The sequence below is a fragment of the Lathyrus oleraceus genome, chromosome 6, assembly GCF_024323335.1.
Source record: "Lathyrus oleraceus cultivar Zhongwan6 chromosome 6, CAAS_Psat_ZW6_1.0, whole genome shotgun sequence".
Classification (NCBI taxonomy): domain Eukaryota; kingdom Viridiplantae; phylum Streptophyta; class Magnoliopsida; order Fabales; family Fabaceae; genus Lathyrus; species Lathyrus oleraceus.
This window is the reverse complement of record NC_066584.1, coordinates 350,123,209-350,132,352: the sequence shown is the minus strand read 5'-3', so window position 1 is coordinate 350,132,352 and position 9,144 is coordinate 350,123,209.

Sequence of the window (9,144 nt, the reverse complement as noted above, 5' to 3'; positions counted from 1 at the left end):
TCACATTTCATCATCTTATGCATATATGATCCTCCATGAGTCCCAAAAGTCAAGATAATGTCAAGCTAGCAAGTTGGTTCATGGTGGTTGACCAGAGAAAGTCAACTCATCAAAATTGGGGTTCCCTAGACCCTATCTCCTACAATATTTGTCATATGAAAATGATTCCAAGAGCAACATTACTCTAAATGACATTCCAAACAACTTTCATGTTGAGTTCTAGAGTTATTTTTGCTTGGAAAGTCATTTTTTATGGTGAAGGATTATAGGTCATTTAGTCTAAACCCTAATTTAGAGGTCAACTTCTCAAGGCCATAACTTGCTCACTTTTTATGAGATAAAAACCATTCAAGTTGCATAATCAAATTCAAGATGTCTACTTCAACTTTTATGTTTGGAGGAAGTGCAAACCCAACTTTCAAATACATGTGATATGAGGAAACATTATAGGTCATTTTGGGCCAATACCATTGAACAAGTGATTTTCCTCAACTTCTAAAATGCATAACTTCTTCATGCTAAATCTAAATAAGGTTAAATTTGTGACCAAATTTAAGAGAATTGGAAGATCTACAACTTTGATGAGGGAACTTGTCTCATTTGAGGCCCATAGAAAAAGTTACCCAAGGTGGAAGAAGTGAACATATGGCTTGGTACTTAGAATTTTTTTTGATATGTTTGATTTTCCAAAATTACACCTCAAACTTCATCATGATCCAAGCTTCAAATGAAAAAGTGTTCAACATGAAAGTTATTCCTATTAATCTAACCTTTCCAAAAAAGTCCAAATTCATCCCATTTGGACAAAGAATGAATGACTTGTGTATGGCTTAAAGTTGAAGGACCATTTGGAGGATTTGAAGTTCCACTTTCCATACACGAATGCATGGCCTTTCCACATGAGTTCATCATTGCTTACACTCATTTTTGGACCTAAATGCATCATTACATGGGTCTATCACACTCCCATGTATCCATGAAAAGGTAAATTGCTATTTTTGGAATTTTGAAAGTAGGGTGTGAAACCATATGCATTGCCTATAAATGAGACCCTTCATGCTCAGAATTATGGAACCTGGCGCGCAAGCTTTGAATCAACAACCCTAAACCCTCACATTCAAAGGATAAGCTTGGTGATTTTCATTGAAAATCGAGTTTGAATCTCCCACTGTTTTTGAGATTGAAACTCCAAAAGTCCATCACTTTCCTTGATCCGTTTCCACTCTATCTAGCATCTGAAGCAAGGCCAAGCACAATTGAGAGCCAGATCGTGCCAATCTGAAGCTGCAGTGAAGGTGAATTTTTGAATTTTTCATCTCTTTGATACTCATTCAATTCTCCATTATTTGTTGATTTTTGGTTGTCTGAAGTCCTACCAATGTAGGCAACAAACTTGAGTTGCTTAGAGGTCAAATTGAAGCAACTCAGATCATAATCCTCAAAATTCAACTCCTTGTATCTCTCTATATACTTGGAGTTATGTGAAATTAAGGCCAGATTCAAGCTCCTGAGCATTTTTACTTTAAATTCATGTCCTCCTTTTTTATTTTGGTGATGGTTGAGGGTGGACCAGTCCGGTGAGGTCCACCGGAGAAGAAGGTCGGAGCTCTGGCTCCAGTGGTGTGTTAGCACGCTTCTGAACCACATGATCCTTCTAATTTGTTTTAATCTTGAGCGTCCAAAGTGGTTACCACGCGTGTGGAACATTTGACTAGGGAACACATGGATAGCACACTCTGATCCACTTGATCTGCCACCTCAATTAATGAGGGAGATCAAGTGGTCCACATTTTTTTGTAATTTCTGATTTTCATTTTAATTGACTTAATTTCATTAATTCATATTAATTTTAATATTGATCCAAAAAATATGGGACTTTCACCAAAAATTCTCATATATTTTTTTCTTTCATTTTATGAATTAAAATTATTTTTTGGATCAATATTAATATTTTTCATGATTTAATTATTTTTATGCATATTTTTAATTGTTTAAAAATACTTTTAAGTTTCCAAAAACTATGAAATTTTTTCTCCAAGGTCATTTGACCTTGTTTGACCTATGATAAATCTCATGGCCATTTATTTGGTGTTTTGAAGAGGTTTTAGGTTTTTGATCAACCATATTTTAATTTAATGTATTTATTTAATTGATTTTTAATTGTTTAATTGTAAATAAATTGTGTTGAGCTATTTTTGTTGACTTGTTGAGTTTGACATTTGTTGTTGGGCCTTGGTCAAGGTTGATTGGACTTTGTTGGATTAAAATCATTGGATTTAGGGGATTGATGAAATATACATTTCATCTCCTAAAATGAATGAATGATTTTAATTTGATAAAAGTCCTCCAATGACCAATTTGAGTTTATTTCATTTTCCCTCTCTCTTCATCCTCAATCCCTTTCTATCTCATCCATTCCATTGACCTATGATATCTCTATATTCTAAGGCTAATTGGTTCATAACCCAATATAAGTATGGATGAGATTAGGTCCACCCTTTTGCCATTTTCTTTTAAGTGTGGTATGTTTTAGGAGTATGGTTCATAATACCATATCTCTAACATGCATTAACATTAAAAAATTTATTGTCCGGTCTCAAATAGTTGTGACTTCTACATAAGTCCAATTACGATTGCTTAACATAGCGCTAAATTTTGACCCAAAAGCATAGCATTCTAGTAAGTGAGATTCTAAGTCTCCCCACTTCCATGGTATTATGTGGAAACTTGGCCTTTTTTCCTTCCTTTGGAAGATTTCTTGGTTCAAGGATACATGCTTGTGAATAGAGGGTTGAGTGTTCTCCAAAGAATGACTTAAACAATTGAAAAGCAATACTAACTTCTAACCAACTAACATTTGACTAACTTTTAATTTCAAGTCATTTACTTTATGCACTTTAAATTCAAGTCTTTGTCATTTGCCATTATTCATACCATTTAACTTGTTTATTTTAATACCATTTTCACTTTGCTCACTTGAGCCATATCTTGTGATTATACTTGCTTGTGTATTTTGTTTGTGTTTGTGGTCTTTTGACCTTAATGTACATAATAACATTAAAAACCCTAAAAAAGGATTTGTGTGGACTGTTGGATTTGATATGAGACATTGGACATAGAATTAGGCAACATTCCCTATGAAAAAAGGACTTGGCCAATACCAACTTTTCTGAAGCCAGTAATTGTGAATTGAACTTTCATCTGAAGCAAGTATTGAGATCCCTTTTGAGTTCATCTGCAACATGGTCTTGATGCAATTGTTATTCTGAACCTGTGACTAATGACTTATTCTGAGCTACTCAAAGGATTATTTCATCTGATACATGAGGAAGATTATGAAAAAGATCATAAAGTTGGTAAGCTTGGATGTGGCTATCTTTATTTGATGCCTTGCTCTTCTTGATATTTGTGTAGTGATATTGCTTGATTCTAAAAGTCCAAGGGAAAATTGGGTTTCTATATGACATTCTTGTCTATTGGATTGCATCACATTGGTCAGATCTTTTCAGCTCTTAAATTTTAAATTTTTGCTTAGGATTAGTCTCTTCATCTCCTCCCGCTTCTTAAATTTCAAATCTTTCCCCCTTTTCAAAAATTTCTTTGCTTGTGATTTCTAAACTTAGACTTTATTGCAAACTAGAAACTTTGGCCCTATGCCAATGCATTTTTAAACTCTTTTCTTAAACCAAACTTGTGAATGAATCTAACTATATTAACTTAAAATTTCAAAAGACAAAAAGAACTAACACTCATTCAAACTCTTTTAGGCCATTAGTGCCTTTCTTAAAGTTAAAAACTTTGTTAAAAGAAATTCACTCACTTTGGAATTGATACCATGAACTACGAGGTTTTGGTTCCCTCATTTTATGTTGTTACGTAGGAACAAGTCCGAAGGTCTTGTCAAACACAAAAATATAATTAATGAATTCTTTTCTCATCCACACACTCTATTTATTGCAAACATCATTTTATATCAAAACACATGTACACAAAAAAAAGGGCTCTCTAGGAGTACCTAGGACACTTTGGGTGCTAACACCTTCCCTCTGTGTAACCGACCCCCTTCCATGTAATCTCTGGCATTTTATTAGTTTTGATTTGAAAACTTCTTATCTTTGGGATTTGTTCTTACTTTTCCCTTTTCCCTTGGAAACAATAAAAGCGCGGTGGCGAATCTGCTTTAATTGAAGTTAAGTTTATCCATAGCTTAATGGTCATGAATTTACCACTACAGGATCCAAAAATGATATCATCGACATAAACTTGAACTAGAAGAGTATGGTTTCCTTGATTCTTAATGAAAAATGTAGTATCCACCTTTCCCCTAGAGTATCCTTGATAAAAACAAAACTTACTAAGTCGCTCATACCAAGCCTTAGGTGCTTGTTTGAGACCATACAAATCTTGTTTTAGTTTGTAAACATGATTAGGATACTCGTGACTTTCGAAATCGGGAGGTAAGCTATATACATTTCCTCATTAATATAGACATTAAGGAACACATTTTTCATGTCCATATGAAATAACTTGATATCTTTGAAGCAAACATAAGCTAGAAATAATATAGCATATATGTGAAGATATTTAGATAATGTCACTACAATCATCTTAAATGAAACACACATTGGTTATCACTTGAAATTTTCAGAAATGAGCACTTAATAACATTTATCATACACAAAGTAAATCATATACCTTTGAAAAATAAACAAGTAAAAGAAAGAACTTCCATACAAAGCAAAAGTTGAAAAGATATTACCTCAGCGTATGAAAGACAGAGGATGCACATGCATTCCACAAGGAACTTTCAAACAAAAGTTGGAATAAATGCAAAACGTGCCACAAACTCTTTAGACAACAACAATCTTGCCACTTTTCTTTGTGCCAAAGTACTTGGAAGTGTGATTAATAATTTATCCAAGAATACTATTGATTTGATGATCATTGGAGATTCTCCAAGTCAAAGATAAATCGTCCACTGCAACTGGACTTTTAACCTTCTCCTTTTCACAATCTTTATCTTCTTCTTTCTCACATTCCACCGCTTTAGGCTGATCAAATCCTTTTTCGATTTCATTGAGAATGTATTATGAAGATATACCTATATCATGAAAAGAAACACCTATGCCGACATTTCTCGGGTAAAACATTAATTGTAATCAACACACTTTTACTAATTAAAGAACACAATATGTTTATTCCTTTTGGTCACATGACCCTTCTTCCTGTCCATAAAGTCAACGAAATAGGGATATGTAACTAGTCACGTGTCTTGAGCATCCACAAGCAAGATCTCATGCTCTCTTCATAAATCCAAGACATTTATCCTATAAAATAAACAACAAGTTCTAGGTACCCAATCTTCATTAGGTCCTTAGGGGTGAGTGAAAACAAGGTTGCATTTGGGCAACCATTGAAAAGCTCCTTTAGGAATAAAAACTTTCCTAAACTTTCATTTTTCAATAATATGACCTTTCTTGCAACAATATTGATAAGATAAGTTTTGATGAGATGTGCTTTTTCTATTTGAGTCCTTTTTAAAAAATTTATGCTTCTTATATGATTGGCTCAAAGACCTTTCATACTTTGATGGATCAATAGCAAATGCAATCTTTGGTTCCAAGGCTTTGTCTAGTTTGACTTGAAGAGCATATATATCTTTTTAACAATCATGATAAGATTCACAACCAAACCTTGAAGTTTTTTCATCCTCTTTCTTGTCATTTTGAATATCTCTTAATAGCTTCTAACTTCCTTTCAGATTCTAAAACTTTAGCTTCTAAGTGTAAAAAATCATCTAAAGCTAATTTGTTAAAGGCATTTAAAGCTTTTCCATGAAGATATTCAAAAGCTTTTTGTAATTGTGTCATACCCTACAATTCATCCTACCCTTCACAATGATCATCTAGGTCAATAATCCTAATTCATTTGTATATTTGTTTTCATATTCATCGCATATTCATCCAGGTGCGTTATTGATTCAGAGGATGGAGTTTCTGATTCAACTGTTGGATAGCTCCTATTATGGTATTATTAAAAACCTAACTTGTGGTATTGTGATGCTATGCTTAATTTCGGTCTGAGATACTTATGGATTAGGTGGACTGCATCATAGCATTGGATCTGGTTATGAATTATAAGCGTGATTGATTAATTTCTTATGGAGTTATCGTTTGATATGGATTTGAGACAAGGCTTTGCAAATCAGAGTCCAGACAAACAATTCATTGTTTCACACAAGTTCCATTCAAATACAAATTCATATGCTCCACACAAGACTTGGCAAGAAAACTATTTTTCTATTACAAATGTTCTACATTCCATTACAAAAGAGTCCTAGAAAACCAAAATCACGTGTTTTTGCATCATTTGACTCACCTTTGACTTTTTGTCAAATGTTGACTTTTTGGTCAAATGGTTGACCAAAGTCAACTGACCATACTATACTCCATTTGTTTCATGTTTGAGCTTCTGCACCATGGCAGAGTGTTGCTCAACACCACATTACGAGTCGGACCTGCAAAAATATACCAGAAAGCATACACAATGAGTCACGATCCCAACATGCCACAAAACATTGAAAAGGAGAAAAAAGATTTTTTTCAAGCATGTAATCGGTTATGCAAAATCAGGTAACCGATTACACCTGCTTTCTCTAGGATGCTAAATCAGGTAACTGATTATGGAAAGGAGAAAAAAATACTTTTTTTACAGTGACAGAATTGAAAGTTTCTTCCTAGGCTACGATGCTTATCTCTGGGATATTGTCACAAATGGTTATGAACCAGCCATTTCTGTAATTGGTATCTCTACTCCAAGAAGCAGAATGAGTGATGATCATAAGCGTGATTTCAAGAATAACCATAAAGCAAGAACCATTCTGTTAAACGATATTTCCTACAATGAGTACGAGAAGATAACCAATAGGGAAACAGCCAAAGAAATTTTTGACTCTCTGAAGATGACACACGAAGGCAATAATCAAGTTAAAAAGACTAAGGCTCTGGCCTTAATCCAAAAGCATGAAGCCTTCAGAATGGAAGATGATGAAGCTATTGAAGTGATGTTCTCGAGGTTCCAAACCTTGGTTGCAGGACTCAAGGTTTTGGACAAAGGATATACTACATAAGATCATGTCAAGAAGATAATCAGAAATCTTCCCAAGAAGTGGAGACCTAGGGTTACTGCTCTGAAGTTATCCAAGGATTTGAACAGCATAAGTCTTAAAGAACTTATCAACTCTCTCAGAAGTCATGAAATAGAGCTAGAAGAAGATGAACCTCAGAAGAAAACCAAATTTATGGCTCGAAATTCTAGATCAGAAAGAAGAAAGCCAGAAAGGAACAAAGTCTTTCAAGCTGAAGAGGAAGAAGTTGATGACTCTAAGAATGAAGATTCTGATGATGATGAAGAACTATCTCTTCTTTCTAGAACAATCAAACAGCTCTGGAGAAAAAGAAGAAAAAAAACTTCAGAATGCCCAGACAGAAGGGAGATCATCCAGATTCAACCTCCAGAGGTAGACCCAACAAGGAAGTAGCGTGTTATGAATCCAAAGAGCCTGGACATTACAGAAATGAATGTCCAAAGTTAAAGAAGGATATATCCAGAAAAGAAATATTCAAGAAGAATTCTTTCAAAGCAAAGAAGAAAGGACTTACAGCATCATGGGATGATTCTAAATCTGAAGCCCCAGAATCTGATTCTGAAGAGGAGCAGGCAAACATAGCATTCATGGCCATTACTTCTAGAAGTTTATCTAAAACAGAGTCTGACTCTAAAGAGGTATTCTCTGAATTCTATCGTTCTGATCTGGAAGCCTTTTTGTCAGAATCTCTAAGCTTGTATTAGAAGCTTCGACAGAAATTCAAGAACCTGAAAAAGGTTCATGAAGAAACTGTTGAAGAATGTGATAAGCTTGAGAAAGAAGTTTCTGAACTTAAAGAAAATAATTTTATTCATGAAAGAGAAAAATAATTTTCAACTAAGAAATGTTCAAAACTTGAAGAAACTCTTTCTAAAGCTCCACCTACTTCTGACATTATCATATACAAATATGAAAAAGCCTTTCAGAAATTTCTGAACAACAGCCTAGGCAGAAGCAAAATGGCTTCTATGATCTATGGTGTAAGTCATAATAGAAAAAGAGGAATTGGTTATGACTCTGATGAAGATGATCTAAAACCTTCTATAGAAAACAAATCTAAATCTCCTTTTTCTTATTATTATACACCTTCACAAACACAAAAGTTTAATAACGCTAGAAAATCCAAAGTTTTCAAAAACTCTGAGAGAACTAATCCTAAAGGACCCAAAAGATTCTGGGTACCAAAAGATAAAATAGTGTATGTTGCAGATATCTTATGTAGCAGAGTTAAAACATCAATCATGGTACCTGGACTCTGGATGCTCGTGACACATGACGGGAAGAAAGCATATGTTCCAAAATTTGGAACTTAAAGATGTTGGTTTCGTAGGCTTTGGAGGAAATCAGAAAGGGAGAATCAGAGGATTTGGAACAGTTGGTAATGGATTTCTTCCCTCTATTTTTGATGCCCTCTATGTTAGGGATTAATGCATAACTTGTTATCCATAAGTCAATTAAGTGATAACGGTTATGATATAATCTTTAATCAAAAAACATGCAAAGCTGTTAATCAGAAAAATGGCACAGTCCTTTTCACTGGAAAGAGGAAAAATAACATTTACAAAATAAAACTTTCAGATTTGATAAATCAAAATGTAAAATGCTTGATGTCTATTAATGAAGAGCAATGTGTTGGTGTAAGCCCTAGAGGCCAATACTTTTGGTACTTGTATCGAATTATTTATTAATAATAAAAGGAATTTTCTTTATTATGGTTGATTAATAAAGTCCCTGGAATAGATAGTCCGTTTAATGTATTAAGTGTGACTTAATCATGAGAACACATTAAACATAAGGACAATATTCTTAAAGTATCCGTAGTCGAGCTTTAGTGTGAAGTGGGATAATATTAAAGCATTAAGACTATTATGTTTGTAGACTGATGATCACATCTCATGGATCATGGATAAAGAATTATCAAGTCTTAAACATAGGTATGAATATTAGGAGTAATATTTATACTGGATTGACCCGCTATGAGAATACTATATAGAAAG